Source organism: Apus apus, chromosome 4, assembly GCF_020740795.1.
Source record: "Apus apus isolate bApuApu2 chromosome 4, bApuApu2.pri.cur, whole genome shotgun sequence".
Lineage (NCBI taxonomy): Eukaryota > Metazoa > Chordata > Aves > Apodiformes > Apodidae > Apus > Apus apus.
In genome coordinates, this window is record NC_067285.1 from 58509099 (window position 1) to 58525645 (window position 16547).

At 35.7% G+C, this 16547-nt stretch overlaps 1 protein-coding gene across 3 annotated transcripts in view; it reads right to left on the bottom strand.

Annotated features, from left to right (window-relative positions):
* The window catches only part of LRBA (LPS responsive beige-like anchor protein), a 406974-nt gene that overhangs the window by 367755 nt on the left and 22672 nt on the right, over positions 1-16547 (bottom strand). The gene's annotated exons all lie outside the window — the stretch shown is intronic.

Here is a 16547-nt window from a genome sequence, read left to right on the forward strand (position 1 = left end):
AAAAACCTGAACATTCAAAAATGTAAAATACACTAAATGCATCATTCTCTACAAAACTGCAGTATTGCTCAACAAGCCATTCTCTATCTCACCATCAAGGTAAAAACCAAAATACTGCATTCTGTGTACAGACAGAATAGCTGAAGGTTAAATTCCAGCCACAAACACCTGCTAATTCTTAACAAGAAATTCAACTCTTTACGTATTTGGTTTTAACTATAAGTCAACCATCAATTATCACACCAAAACCATATACTGCAACTAGAGGTGACCTTACCTTCACCCTATAAGTCTACACCACCAATCTTTCATTTTTGGCTAGATACACTATTATGAGTAACCACCCATCCAGGAAGCTGTCAAATTAGGTTTTCAATCTCATCTGCAAACATAAGCATTTCAGCAAGTACATTCTAGAAATAATATGCTATGGTAGAAATAATTACCATTTTAACATTTCCTTTAAGGAAAGTGAGGACAAAAAAAACTGACAGAGAACACAATATACCAAAGGCACAGTGCAGTTGATGTACTATATGTATGCATGCCCATTAGATACACATAAGCACACACCCCCCCCCACAGTATTTCATATTAACCCTTTCTAATGGTGATTTGAAACTGATCAACCTTCAAAACACAAATTTGTTTCCGATGACAGGGATCATAATCCAGGTCCGTGCATTGGCTAGTTATTATCTGAGCTGCAGTAATGGCTGTGCACAGCAAAATGTAATCTTCCCAAATGTCACAGTAAGTTATGAATATCTGAGCAGCTTAATGCACCTTACTAGCCATGAAGTGTGAGAATGTAATCTTATTACCTTTTTTATGGTTGCAGTTTTTTGAATAATGTAGCCTTTGAACTGATGTATAGTCTTTCCTTGCACTTTAGCATGATTTGGTCTCCCATGTCGCACAGTACATTTTTCAAAATTCTCCAATTCAATGTATTTTAAGTCCTATGCTGAGCTGCATAAACAATCTTTATAGCAACCTACAGGGTGGCATAACATTTTCGTTCTTCAACATGTAAGTATAAGCTTACAGGAATGGTTTTAAAGTGAAGTATTCACAGTATTCAAATACATACTCACAAATTTTACATTTCGCCAGTTATATTTACCTTATATTTACCTTATATTCAAAAAATAGATAAACTAAACCAAGCTTTTTGGTAAAATTTTTCCACATTTAGCTGATTGAGAACAGGGGTAATACTTTACAGCAATTTTTACCTACACGCTTACTCTGATTTTTTTCCCCTTAGAGAACCAAACTAGTAAGTCAACATAATAGCACCAATTTTAAGTATAAAATAGCACTACATCAACTCTAATCAGAAACAAAAAGCAAATTTAAGCAAAAAAAGCCCTCTCTGCAATGAAGCTTTCAGCTACCATAAAATGGGAGAAATTTTCAAAGACATAAAAAAGATGGTGCACTCTTTGGGTGAGCAAATATCAAACTACAGTATGCAGAAAATAGCTCAAAATACACATTGTCAAGCTCCACTTTCCTGAAAGACCATGATCTAGATCATGAATGTAAAGTTCTTTCTCCTAGTGGCAGACACAAAATACTTCAAAAGCTTGTAAGAAAATGTGAGGAAAAGTATTTCAATGAACTATAACAGGAAAAAAAAAAATAAATCAGGTCCAAGATTACACTCAGTATTTAACCTGGAAAAACCATATTGGCTATACTTGGGAGAACTTAAGAGGGTTGAATCACCACAGTTTTACCTCAAACTTCCAAAAAATACTTAATGTGTACAGAGCTCTCTCATCCTGCTGGTTACTACTTAACCTAAACATCACAACAAACGTACTTGCTTTGTTTCCTAAAGCCAGGACGAAAGACCTATTAACCAAGGAAACCGTGACCTCCCTTTTCCTCAAGATGCTGATTTTATAATCTCAGAACAAATCTCTGTTTCCTTAGTAGTCCAAAACAACATGTATGGACAATGCTTATCCAGTGGAAAATGCCTATCCCATGATGAAAAAAAAAATGCAAATAGGCCAGTTCTATCTCCATGGCAATATTAAAAGTTTGTGCTTGATGAGAATCCAGCTGGTAATTCCCATAATCTTCTGTTTATAAGCATAAGGTACTTCAACAAGATAAACATCAAGAAAAATGTGCTGAAGATAAACCAGTTGCAATTTCAACACTTACAAGTTTTGATATACACCCTACATTTTACCTCTGTTCACAACACAACTATGTTATCCAAAATGGTGCTGTTCTTACTGCAATTTTACATCATGTCCATCAACCCAAGGTTAAAAACAAACAAACCCCCCCAATATTTTTCATCCCTTGATGATGGAATCTGAATGCAGCTTTTGGAAGACACAAAAAAGATTAATTCATTTTAGCCATTATGCTTCCAAGTAACAATAAATATAATATTCTTTGCCTGCATCTACTCTTATCTTCCACCACAGTAGTAACCAACACCCTGGACCCCAACCCCTTTCATGTATTCACAAACTAAAAACAAGTAGATTGATCATAAAAAAATAAATGCCAAAGATCTGTGAAGTTTAAAAACTAAAATCTCTTTAGGGCAAAGATCTCATAGGATCATCAGTGATTCCAAGCCAGTCAAATCCCCTGAGGGCACACAGCAAAACAGTACAAGTCAACACCACCGTACTCATACAGGGTGGGATAAAAAGATGGTTTTGCCTTGGAAAGGCCTCTACAGACCAAAAGAGGGAAAAGGCAGGGAAAAATAATAACTCATACACACTAATTTGCAGCAATCCACTTTCTGCCCCTTACCCCCCACTTTTCCATGCAGTCTTTCTATCACTAATGCAACACTTGGAGGTGAGAAAATATTAAGATATGAGTCCTAGGAGGAGATTTGGTATGAAAGCCTGTTGATAGTTTAGATAAATATATCAAATAGAGACATTAGCATGAATGCCAACTAAGTGACATAAGGACAAACAAGGCTCAGGCCCAGAGAGGTTATAGGAAGTCGCGAAAGGGACACACAAAAAGCCTGGATCTCAATCTTTTTTTCTTCAATATCTCATCATTGTATCAATGACAATGCAACCAGAAAAACTAGACAAAGTACAAAGAATTGTCAGACGACTCCCTCATGAAAGGCAAGGTAATAACCTTCCAACAACATGCTGACATTTTCTACCTTAGTAGTAGATCAAAGTTTAAAGTAACATGAGAGCATGAACATGCAAGTGACCAGTTAACTCCTTCACAGAAGGAAACATTCTACTTCAGCCTATTCTGTAAACATCCTCTTTAACCTCACTCCAACTGTAATCCTTCTTTCATGTGAAAAAAAACCAAATATTCAGAAAACCAGAACCCACCAAAAAAACCCCAAAACAATCAAAGAGCGGAAGAGCAAACAGGTACTTCTTCAGCAGAAAACCACAAACTTTTCCTGCTGATATCTCAGGATGGAGTCACCGGTTTCCCCCATTCAACACTATGCAACAGACTACAAAAAAAAGAGTAATAAGAGTAACTCGGATCCCCTGCTCTCTAAGGGAAAAAGAATGGTAAAAAAAAAAAAGGATGGGGGGGGAAGAGGTACATTTTCTTCTTAATTAGTTGCTTTTACCACTTCATTTACCTGGCAAATAAGCAAGGTTTTTAAACCAGGCATATCAATAGTGGCATTACACAACATTGCACCTACTTCAGCCTTGATGCTTCCATGATTCTGTTCAATACTGTTACTAACTACAATCAAAGCTGCATCATTCAGGAAAAAACGTTCCCATTGCTTCCCTTTATAGTGATGCAACATTAATGTTCTGTATTAAAATAATATTTGTTCAAGTCTGTCTCTCATTTGGAAAACTGTCTAAAATTTATTTATAATCTATATTTAAGAAACAACCACAAGGTGTTAAGAGTCGTCTACTGCCACCTAATGTTGTATTTGAAACCTGTCTCAGCACAGTATGATCCTGTTGTTCCCTAAGACACCTTTGTACCAGCAGCCTGTATCTCATGCTCTGTCACTACAAAGAAAGCTGTATCTCCAGGAAATAAGAGTGGATAACATTTCAAATTAGCAGAAGAGTTTACATTTAAGTATTGCTTTTTTACAAAAGCAGAGCTTCAACTTGGCAATTGTTAACTACAAAAAACACAATTTACACAGGAAACAGTAGCAAGTATCTTCTATCCAGTTCAACTGAGACATAAATGATTCATAAAAACTTTTATTTAAAAAGGCACTGAGCTTTATCTATGTATAGACTAAAATTTCTCTCACACAAAATAACAAAGTTTTTTCACCCTGCTTGCAAGATTTTTACATCAAGAATTAGTTCAATTTTTAGTGTGCAACTGAACCCCCAGTGCAAGTAGAGCAATGCAAGAAAGAATTAGATCCACACAATGTTTTTAAACACAGGGGCAGGGGGAGTGGCACTATGAATTTTAAATTTCATACATAATGGGGTTTTAGCTACTTTAGAAAAAGCTTTTAGAATTATTTTCTTTAAATATGTACAAATAAATGAAATTTAATCTCGACCTTAGAAAGGGAACAATCCCAGTATTAGATGAAATTATTAGCAAAGTTAAACTTTATCCTACAAAACCAAACAGAAATGACCAAAACAAACAAACAAAAAAAACCACCACCACCACCTACATTCATTTCATCAGTTTGGTAACCATTCAAAAAATTCTTTCAGTACAAACAGTTTAAATTAAAAACTAATACAATGCTCAGACTCTATAAACAGTAACATCACTCCATACCATCATGCACAATGCTTCTGTCACGCCATTTGGAAATTTAACAAAATATTCCAAAAGTGAAAGACAGACAAGTCTAATACGGGAATTTTACACTCCTCTCCATCTTTACTGACCCATCAAGAGGTGGGACAGCTGATATAAACAGAAGGATTGCCAAGAACATGACAGAGGGCAAAGGGTGGATATACCCAGCAAACTTGCAGGCCATTGGACAAGTCTGGAGAACAGAACAGAGACCATATAAAACCGATTCCCTACTGGCTTGTCCAAGGCATGACAATGAACAGAGAGGCCCTTTCCTCCTGAGGAGGCCATGCAACTCTAAGCTTTATTGCAAATCCCTGAGTAAACAAAGGGCTGCCAAGTTAATATTTTGCAAATCATACAATTCCTAGACAAAATTTCAACGCACTTCAAATAGTGGCTAAAGATGTATTTACAAAACCCAGCAGTATTGCAAGAGTGCCTGGTATTACAGATCTCAGTAGATACTAACACAGATACAGGCTATACCTACATCCAGCTGAAATTTGTATCTTTACAGTATCTGTATTAATAGAATTTAATTCTGCTTTCATTTTAATTAACTTTTTCAGTCTACCTTAACCTGTTATACCATTCAAGACATACAAGAAAGATATGACTCCAAGATAGTTTAATAACATGCAAATTTGTAGCTCCATACAGGGAATGAAATATTCTAAATCTTCACATCGCATCAGATTCACACGTGCATTGAAAGCAAATAAATCATTTAAACCATGATACAGAGAACCTTTTTAAATTTGCATTTATCTACAGTAAATACTGCCATGTTCTTTAATAGCTTGCTAGTGCAATCTTAGCAAACTAATGATTTATGGTTTTGACATTTTAAAAATCAGACATGTCATTTTATGACAGCCTGTAGAAAGTCAGCTTGAGTTACATTACTCTGAATTTAAACTCAAATACATGAAACACACATAGCAAAGCATTGTACCATGCTGTCCATTTCATTAACCAAGCACTCCCTTCCCCAGCTTCTAAAAGCTACCTAACTTCTCTTCTTCTTTTTAATTTTTTTCTTTTTTTTTTTTTTTTAACTTACAAGAATATTAAAAATAGATTTTTTTTCAGGATCCAGGTAGGTGTAGCTTCATCAAGCACATAACTTTTTGTCAAGTCTGAAAATAAATCACTCATCAGCAAACAAAAACAACCTATTATCTGCTGAGAGAAACAGACTAACCACACAGTTACCAAGCTGAACAGGTCTGCATCCTGTCCTATCTTAATTCTTCCACTCAAGGAAGGAGCCCAGAAAATAACACTACCTTGTTCATATGAATCAACAAGTCCAGAGTGGGAAACAAACCATACAGCCAGGAACACTTTACAGAGAATGCCCTGCCTGTGCCTACCTCCATCAGCCAGGACATTCACATTCTATGCTGCAAAGAGAAGCAAATTCTTTCTGGCTATAGGTCAAAGCAGAAAAAAAAAAAAAAACAACCAAAACCAAAACGCAACAAAACCACCAACACCACATCTGAGCAAATATAACTGTAAATTTACACATTTAAAAAGTTTTTATTTTATCTTTATCTCACTCTTTTTAATTTCTGTGGTTGCTTTGTTTATAATGTACATAATATACAAATACAACATTTTATGTATATAATTTACAGGTATCTATACACATATCGCTTGTGCATTCTCAAATTTTTTACTGATGTGGTGTGAAATCAAGAAGGTTTGAAGACCACTTCCCTAGATGATAGAGAACAGTCAACATATCCCAGTATTTTTGTACAGAAACAATATGTCTGGTATTTTACAGTGGATTGGGGATGGAAGGAAGGCACCGCTCTCTACAGAATCTGAATTTTGCATCCTATAAGTCTGACACAAGCAACCCTTCACATAACTATAACGTTTGATTTAAACGGAATACCTACTTTGTGATACTTGCGAAGTACATTATTAAAAAAACATAACAATCGAATTCTAGGAGTAAAACAAGGTTATGAGTTTGTTCTGGGTAGAAAGGCGAAAGGAACAAAGGAAATCAGAGAAGAGGAACAAAACAGAACATGTTCCAAACATGGTATTGTATAAGAACAGCAAAGAATAACTTTACAAAAGGAATAAAATGAAGCTCAAAAATCCAAGAAAATACAAAATGAAGTGAGTATTCAGTTTACTTATAAAGCTCTGGCAGGTTTTATCAGATTTAGCAACTGTAATGTTAAGTATGTACTCTCCTACTGAAAGTCACAGCCCTAATATATAGTACATGCAAGAAGCAAATGTGTGCCAGCTCCTCGCCTGCCATCACATTTAATAGCTACACACATTAATTGCAAAGAATTACAGCACAACTAAAAGCACCGAGTTACAAATTCCAACAGAAACCAACAACCAGCACACGTTTCTGTCATTTCTGACAGTGCCTCAATCCAAAACAGCTGGAAAACACTACACTTGCCTTCTCAGAATTGGCAGAGAATGTTGCAACAGCTAAAGCAGAGACAGTTGGATGTAAGAAATTCTAGTTGATATGCTACAGAAAACAACACTCAGCTTTCCCTGTTGCCATTTTTCAGATGTGATCAACACAGGAGTTCCATGGAGACGATTCTGGCTAGAATAGAAGGGTGCCTAGAATAAAGAACAGCTTTTTTATTCTTACCAAGAAATTACTTTTTTCATTGCCTTCAGATTCCAAACCCCATCCTATCCAAATATGTCACTACATTGTTTAGAGTTTAAAAAATTATATTACTGGAAGTCAGTGTATTAAGTGTATTGAAGTAATAAGTATCTTAAAGAAGGAAAGGACAAGACTCAAGAAGTCTATCAAAGGGATTAGAGATTGTTTTTTAAAATCAATCAGCAAATCAGCAATCCTTGACTGAGCTCAAAGATCCACTACCAGTGCTGGTGGTCAATTCCTCTTTTTGCTCTAAAGCCATGTTCACACACAAGAAGCTTAGTTAGCACATCCACACAGCTCACAGCAGCAAGAGCCAAGGCAGAGACCAAACCCAGTTCTGTCACAACTATGTTTGGATGACCTTGATCCACTTCAGATTTTGTAACAGCAAGACTGACATTGCTAAACTGATTATTTCTGCTGACTACACCAGAAGAAAAAGATGCCCTTTTGAGAACAGATATATCAGTAAAGTCTCCACGGCTGGTCTATTTTTTTCTTTTATTTCTTTCAACTCACACAAAGTGATATTGAAAGTACAGAAGTGTGACTCTGCCACTAAATGTTTGTTTCAAGAGGTTTCCATTTATGTGTTTCCAAATACATTTTAAAGCTTTCTCCTCCCTCCTGATTTGCCACAACACTGGTTTCTGGTTGGTTGGGCTCCCCCCTCAACCCTAGTACTATTAACTCTAAGGCTCTGCCCTGCCTTGATTCATCCTTTCTCAGCAAACAGGCAATGACCAAATAGAAATTGTCTCCAAGGAAGAGTTACAACAGTTAAGGGGGGGACGGGGGGGGGACGAAAACACACAAAGAAACAAACAAGACACAGACTACTAGTGTTGCATATGTCATCACTACCACCTACAAATACACACCCTCCTATTCATCATGTCCCCACTTTCCCAATAAATTCCAGTTCTTCATTTGATCACCTGGTATGGCAACACTTTCCCCCTTGGCTATTTTCATTTCCATAAAGAAAAGTATAATTCTGACTTGGCTGTCCAATATCTGCCTAAGTGTTTAGCTAAGCAGTTCTAACCATCCAGTTCACATCACAGTTTCACTTTTCCTCTGGGAGAGCCATCTCCTACATAGGCCAGTACATGAACTACTAATTGCAACATGCCAAATGCAGTCTGTGCATTGACTTATTTATTTTAAAATTTTGCCACCAAATACCACCAACAGCAACTGTCAGGTATTCTTCAGAAAACTTGGAAAGACCCTCCCATCGCCTGCAACCAAGTGCAGTTTAGAAGGGAGGAAAGCAACAACTGTTAGACAAAAGGATTTTTAATTACTGATTGAAACAAACATTTAGGCAGCAAAGCTAGCATTTGCTAATGCTTCGCCTCGATATTTTGAACTTCAAAGAGTTTTTTTAAACACCAAATTCAACAGATTTGTCAAAAGTTAAAAAAAAAAAAATCACCAATAGAATTCTCAACATTTGTCAACACTGTCACATCATTTATTTGGACTTCTACAGCAAAAAGACTTGTTCTAGAATTACTACACTCATAAGCATTTAAGAATTTAGAAGGATGTTTGAACACCATCCTCAAACACAAATTTGTGAATCAAAACTAAATTGTTATCCATGAGTGATAATAAACATACCCTGAAACAGGCTGCATTCAAATAATGTAGGAGTATGTGAAATGGTGTTTCTTAGAATACTGTTTTCTTTGTGAAAAGTGTGATAAACTGAACAATAAACCTTGCTTCAGTGAGACAGTGAAGAACACCTGCCACTATGAAAAGCTATTCAACTGAAAAAGAAAAGTATCATTATAAAATCAGAGGTTAATGCCATCAAAACAACAGTGTAACAGAAAACATAGAAAATCTAGTCATGGATTCTGGGACTGCAAGGGTAACTACAGACTTTATAAATACAAAACGCTTTGGAAATTAAAGATTACTTCAATATTTTTCATCTAAACAAATAGAAAAATATCTTCAGCTTATGAGTAAACCATTTTTATTTCAATTCTAACCTGGGAGCTTCAGTGAGGCCTCTTACAGAGGGGGTATTTTGTTTTCTTTCCTTCTACTGTCCTATTATCTCTAGAAATAAAGATTGGCCAAGCAAATCCAGCACCATAAAGAATCTGAGGTGCATTCCTCAATGTTTATCAAACCACGTTCCCAGTAACAATGTTTCCTATGGCTTTCCACACTTATAAACATTTACTTATAAGAGCAAGAGATTTCCCGGTCCAACAATAGAAAAAGTAATTGCCACAAAAATCATGAAACAAGACATTTCAGGACAACAACCTGGTAACGGTATAAACCGTGGTCTCAGGTATGAAGCCAAAGATTGGCATGAAGATCTTCATCATCCCACTGCAAATATCATAATACCTTGAAATGAACCTTAACGCAAGGGCCTTTAAAAGGGGGGAGGGGGGAAGGAAGGAATCAACCACAAAGATTAAAGGCTTTTGTTCTGTTAAGTTTCCTTTTCCTTTCAATTAGTCTACACATAACCTTTTGTTCCAGTTTAACTTCGGAAAACAAAGGCCAGAGAGCACTACTACCATCTGACCCTAGCAAAAACACTGGGTGTGCATGTATATACTCTTCTGCATCCCTCACCATGCTTTTCCAAGTAGAAAGACAACTTTAAAGTGGCAGCTTTGACTTCAAAAGGTTAAATTACCATTAAAGTTATACTGAAAACATCTATATACACTAAGTTTTAGTCAGTGAGGGATTTTTTGCCAATGCACTATTCCAGAACTCCAGAGTTGTTATAGTGTGTAAATTTCTGTGTAAGGTATATCCAAATCCACTAATTTCTTTCATACCGTACATTGATCCAACTTAATGAACCCTTCTCAATTCCCCTTAATTATGCAAGAAAACATACAGCTCACAGTATTTGCAGTTTTTCCACTCTCTTGGTTCTGCACAGGGAACATACATTAAAAAAACAGTAATTTGATCAGTACTATTTCTGTTGCGGTTTTGGAATTCAGAAAATTCTTCCTAAAGCCAAGACAAATGCAAAAAGAACTTTCCTGAAACATACAATGCCACAGTCTTTTCCCACCACTTTGGGGGGAAAAAAAAAATTACAGGGGAGAAAAGAAAAAAAAACCAACTTATTAACTGAAATCAATACCATCGTTGCCACATTTTCTGCTGCTCATAATTGACTGAATTGTGAACTTGTCCAAGACCATGGCCCTGGTTTCCTGCCATATTACCCAGGAGACACCTGAGGACTCTACAACCTCATAGCTGTGAGAGAGTTGCAATGCTTGCACTGAAACTGCCATCCTTGGGACTTCCAAACTCCCAGGACAGCCAGCTCCTCCGAAACCCAGAGTTCAGAGCTGCAGATTGCCTAGACCCAGTCTATCACAGAGGGAATAAAAAGCTCTGCAAAAAAAAGATCTGCGGAAGTTTCCATCCACAGATGTGTGTCAGATTGTCATCACACATTTTTTCTAAACAGAAACATATATTTTTGTCAGAAAAGTCAATTCATCAATGGCCTGCTTCATTACAAAATTCTGAAGAGAAATGGTGAAAATAACGCATAAAAGGCTGTGACATAGGTAAGCTTGAATTTCTACACTTTAAGAAGTGGAAGAATCCACAGTCTCAACTACAAAAAAAAAAAAAGTTAAAATAGGTATAGCAGAAATCAACTATTGTGAGCAACCCATCTTTTTTCAAGTTACACAATATGCTGTTGTAAGCAGATATTACCAAAACCACTTTTTTTATAAAGTAAGGAAGGTTTAAAATGGTTAAAAACAAGCATATCAAACTTGAGAGATTCTGCACACAAAATCCAACTCTGTTACATGTGCTAGTTCTTCCGTACAAGTGAATAATCAAGCTTCTCTTTATGCAGTTAAACTGTAGCTTGACAGCAACCCAAGTAACTGGAAAATTTACTTTATACTGTAGACATTTAAGAGGAAATTATCAAATTATATGTAATGTTCTCCCAGATCCCTTTTCTAATTAACCAATAACAGAACAAAGCTTCATCTCCACATTCTTCACAAACTTCAAGCAGAAAGTGCATGTGCCATTGTATTTAAAACTTCTATTGCCAATATATAGCTAGTGTATTTCACTTGGTAGTCCCTCTTTTTTCATAATGTCTGTCTTACAACTTTCACAGTTTCTTGACACAGTATTAGTTTAATAAATGCAAATAAGAATAATAAAAGCAGGTATCACAAGAATTAATAGTGGTCATATATTGTCAAAACCACAAAGATACTTTTTTTTTTTTTTAAATACTGACTAAAAACTATTGTCCCAGCAGAGAGGAACATAGATTGCAGAAAATAATTTAAAAGGAGCAAACATGAAACTGGATCATTTACACTCTGTTTGAGGAGCAGGGAAAACTACAGGGTTTTTAAACAGGCTTCCTGAAAAAAAAAAAGTCAGTTTAATGTATAAAGATGACATAATCAGAATGCTGTACCTGCATAGTTGATACTACCAGCATGCTATGAACCTCTTTACTTTATACTCATATTTGTTTTTCTCTATTATAATAATGTATTCCCACTTTATCATGAAAATATTTTGGCAGTGGACTCTAACAAAAAGCACACTCAGACTTCACATATTTCTTAAGTCATAGCCACTCAAGTCCCCCAACATGTGCCCTGAGCAGTCAGAAAATTCTGCCATTTGAGCTTTTTACATGTTAAACTGATGAAAAACATTATTTGATTGGTAGTGAAAGATCCCAAATCACTTATTCTACACCTGCTTAACTTGATCCCTCCACAAACTAACCAGGCTTGAAATCAAACACACAGGTCAGATGCCTTCTCTGCTTCTCAAAAGAAGAAACAATTAATGCTGACAGCAGAGTACAGGCACAGTGGCTGGAATAGCAGGTTAACTGTCATTTCAAAGAATAATAAAACATTCATTTCAGGATGCTGCTTCAAAAACTGGTTACTTTTAGTAAGGTAATAATTAACTTTAAATAGTTGATTAAGGAAATAATAAAAATTTGTTGTAATCAGGATAACATTGTTTATTCCAAAATCTACTTTCATCTCAAAAAAAACACATATTAGGCATTGCTTCTTTTAAATGTTTGAAAGATGGAAAAAAGCAGTTCTCACTGTAAAACAAACCCCATAGAAGTACCTGAGCATAGTAGTTACCTTAATATACAATAAACAGAAAGTGCAAGTTAGGTATTTATATTCCCAGAAACAAATTTAAAACATCTATCATCAGTTCAATAAATGGTGATTTATTCAATCCTTTCATTGATTATGGACACACATGTTTACACACAGGAAGGTCTCTCTTGTTTATTACACATTTTTCAGGGTTTTTTTTCCATTTGCATGGAAATGGCCATGCAAACAATCCTGTGTAAACACTGTTGCATTCTAAGGTATGTGGTATTCTAAGCTATAAAATACGCATTTCCTCAGCCTCCAGTAATTACTATGCAATGCATCAACTTGGGATGTAATTTAGTATAATCCTAAACTTTCTCCCACTTACTTCAGCATATCCAGAACATGTACAAATCTTCTGTTAAGTGAAGTTAAACATTCCCAAATTACACCTTTTAATTCCACTTTCCCCAAAGAAATTCAGCCAGGACTTTTTTTTTTTCTTTTTTTCTTTTTTTTTTTTTAGTTTTTCCCCTAAAGAAAAGGAAGAAACCCTGCTTTTCAGTTGGTACCTGTCTTTAATTTCCTCTATGCACAGTGCTGCATCCACTTCTGGTTTTGCCTCCATTTTCTGTCAAGGTGCTTTTCTCAAGGACTTTAGTAGCTTCTATTCTATGCTGTCCTAATACTTCTTTCAGCAGGCACTGGCAGAACGCAGCATACGAGCAATCATAATTCAGATTTTTTACTTGGCCAAAGCTATTGTGATTTGAAAAATAAAACAATTTTTAAGAGTCTCTAAAACACATAAAAGAAACATTGATCATAGCACCATTCATAGAATTTGGAAGGGGAAAGTAGTTTCCAGAGGATACAGACTTTTCTTCTGTGCTCTTGGTCTGATCTAATTGGAACAGCCTGTACAAAGACAATCTTTGTACAAAATCCATCTTTTAATACCTCCACTAGATCAACTAATCAAGTTTAAACCTGTCCTCAGTTTTCAGAGGCCTATAATCTCTGCTAATAATACTTATCAGACACTTCCTTTGAGTGCTGTGCTAGCTTAGCCAATTAGAGTAGTGGTGCTAGTCACTTCATTCCAGCTTTCATACAACCAATGCTTGTTTTCATATCCATCTATCAATACTGATAACTCCCTCCTTGGGAGTTCATCTATGTCAGTTGTGACCTCTTCCAGACCTCCTCACACACACACACACACTCCCCCAAACAGTTCAGGTTACTACTCTCAAAATAGCAGTAAGAGCAGTCTGAAAAAGAATGTAAAGTAACACATTTGGTTCTACTGTGCTGCAGCCTACTGTAAGTATTTACTTACTTCAGAAAGACATTATTCTCTATTATCTTCTTCTTATTTTGCTATTTTTCTTCCCATTTGGATCTAAGATTGCATAGTACACTATTGAAAAACGGCACCAGAGCTTCTAACACTTTGAGTTCAGCTCAAAGAAAAAGTATCCTCTCTGACTTCATGAATAGGTGTTTCTCCCAAGGTTCAGTGTTCTGTATTGCTTACTATAGACTGTCTGCAGGATTCAGGGGGAAAATAAACAAATCAAACTAATAAAATGCCCAAAGAAAGACATTACAGAAAAGAACACACACTGAACACTACTGATTAGTAGCAGAATATTTTCTGTATAGAAACACAAAAAGGATAGATGTCTATCAACTTTTTTATCCTTTGGCTCCTTAGAAATTAATTTTTAAGAAAGCAAAATGAAGTGGTAATCTATAATTTGTGTAAATTAGCATCAAATTAATCTCCCCAAAGATGAGCAAGGATGTCAAGAGGGTTTTTATACACACTTCAAAATAGTATAGTAATAGGTATTTTCGATAGTAATTAAAAATTTCAGTTGTTTTTGGTTCTTCTTTCTCTTAGAAAGACAACAGTGCTACCCACTGCCTCTAAATCAGAACTATGCACAAATCTGCTGCTACACAGAACCAAGACTGATCAGCACCATCTCATGGGCATTTCAGGTAACAGATTTTTAAGAGAAAGAAAAAACTGACTTCTCCAGTGTATGCATCTATATTCCAAAGTAAATACGTTTAAATTGAATTATACACAACAATTTCAAAGTTTCAGATGCTTAGATTTGAAAACATGGCCCAAATTAAGGACTTATTTAAAAATTATTCACTACAAACATATTTGACAGGAACATTTTCACATCCACACAGAAAGAATTTTAGAAGTATTTAGACATATAAGGTAAGTATTTATTAGCAGTTGTATCTATGTACAATTAACTCCATCCCAAATAATCTCCTTTCTTGCACAGGGAGTCTAAAATAAGTTTTTTAAACAATAAGATGAGAGCAGTTCCAATAAATTTTTTTAAGCCAGTACATAATTTTAAAAACTAAGTTTAAAAGCATACTTGCACACTAGTATTTTATTTTTCAACTTTACAGTAGTAGATTGTTTACATCCAATCTTAGGATCACTAAAACATAACTCCTTAAAAACAGTCCTATGGACCATATTACTTCAAGTACTTGACATTCAGCAAGTTCCTTTGTGATCTGAAATTTTACCTAGTAATAGTAATACTTAAGAGAGAACATCCTCTTTCACTTGTCTACTAGCTCAGGTTACAAAGATCCTCCTCTTGTGGCACATAACATTTTGACATCTCTTCAGTTAATCAAGAAGTATAATACCAAATATATTTCTGGGCAACTAACCTTGTTAAGCACATTTCTTATAACTAAAAGTTTAATCATTATGTTTTCTGTAAGGTTTATTAGTAAAACATATTGTAATAAGTAGTCACAGTCAAGCTAGTTTTCCTCCTTTGAGTACCACTTAAAAAGAAAACCAAAACAAAAAGATTAATCACAGCATTTTAAGCATCACTGCAGAAATGAAATGAGAGTGAATGTAGTTTCTGCTAGCACATACAAAGCTGCTTCTGGCAAACTACTCCACTAGATAAAACAGATTGTTAATTCTAGAGCAACATCATTTTTTGAAAGATACAGAGCACTCCTGTGTCTGTTCCCTCAACATAATCTAATTAGCTCTGGGAAAGGCAATAATTAGAACAGTCTGGTTTGCACCTGAAAGAAGAGGCCACAACTCTCCAAACACTGTGATGTGTCACTTGCCTGCACCATCTTTGCAAACATTTCACAACAACTAAGGGTCAAACCAGATCTAGTATTTCAGATGCAGATCAGAATGACTCTCTGTAATCCTGAGCAAACCCTACAATGTTTCCCTTGGCTTCCTTCCAAAATTCACTACAGTGATCTCTATGCACAGCCTTCTCAGCACTGAGGCTCAGCCAGCTCCCACTCACAATATATTAGTAAATTAGCCAGTCTTCTGGAATGGAAGGAGAATAATGTTATAAATTCCTGTTACCTAATTTGTCTTGTTGCCACATAAATCTCTGTGAAACTATCAGTATCAACACAGGTGCCTTTCCCTGAGCTCACTTTGACCAAGACAAGTGCATAAACTCTCAATCAGCTGAAATAATTCTTCTAGCTATGATGGTAGCCAAGAGAGAGCAACCCACCTGTAGAACTTCACCACAGAAGAAACTACTTCTGTTCACCAGTCCTGCCTATCAACAAGGGTAACAAATATTTCAGCTTTATCCTAAGGTTCACGTCACAGAGAAAAGTTAACACTAGGGCAAGACATATTTTGTATGAAGCAAATATAATTAATCTCAGCCAAGACACTTTCCAATATCTTTCTGTTCCTGATGCAGTCGGGTCTGTACCAGTTCAAATATCACATTACCCAGGTTTCCAGATTTCTCTAGTGAAGATGAGAAATGACTGTAAGGCCAAACACAAAGTTCCATCCAAGGTATCAAGTTAATTTTAGCAGCTTTGGTTTAATTTTCATTAGAACACTGAATTTTCTTCCCTTTGCAATCAAAGTTTATGTGCCACTTGTA